This window comes from Alligator sinensis, unplaced genomic scaffold (assembly GCF_000455745.1).
Source record: "Alligator sinensis unplaced genomic scaffold, ASM45574v1 scaffold309_1, whole genome shotgun sequence".
Lineage (NCBI taxonomy): Eukaryota > Metazoa > Chordata > Crocodylia > Alligatoridae > Alligator > Alligator sinensis.
In genome coordinates, this window is record NW_005842080.1 from 1,267,595 (window position 1) to 1,268,027 (window position 433).

Here is a 433-nt window from a genome sequence, read left to right on the forward strand (position 1 = left end):
TTGTCTGGGGGTCGGGATGGTCAGGGGACTAAAAATAGCCCCTGGTCCTTGGGGGGAGAGAGCCACCTGATCCCACCAAACCCTTCCCTGTGGTGCTGCCAGCTCCCCCTGATCTCACCATCCCCCTCCCCCCCATGAAGCTGCCAACCCTTTTGATCCACTCACCTCTTTCCCCATCCTGATTCACCAGTCCCAGGAGCCCAACTGAAGTAAATGCCAGTAAAATGGGCTCTGGGAGTGGTTTCCAGAATTAGGACTGGTTCTGTGGGGGAGGCGGGGGTGTTTGGCAGAATCAGAGAGCCTCTCTCATCCCGCCAACCTCCATGGAACCTCTGCCCCTGCAGACCCAACTAGCCCTCCCCAATCCTGCCAAACCCTCCCGGCCCCTGCCACCCCCCCCGCAGACCCTGCTAGCCCTCCCACCCCCCCCCTC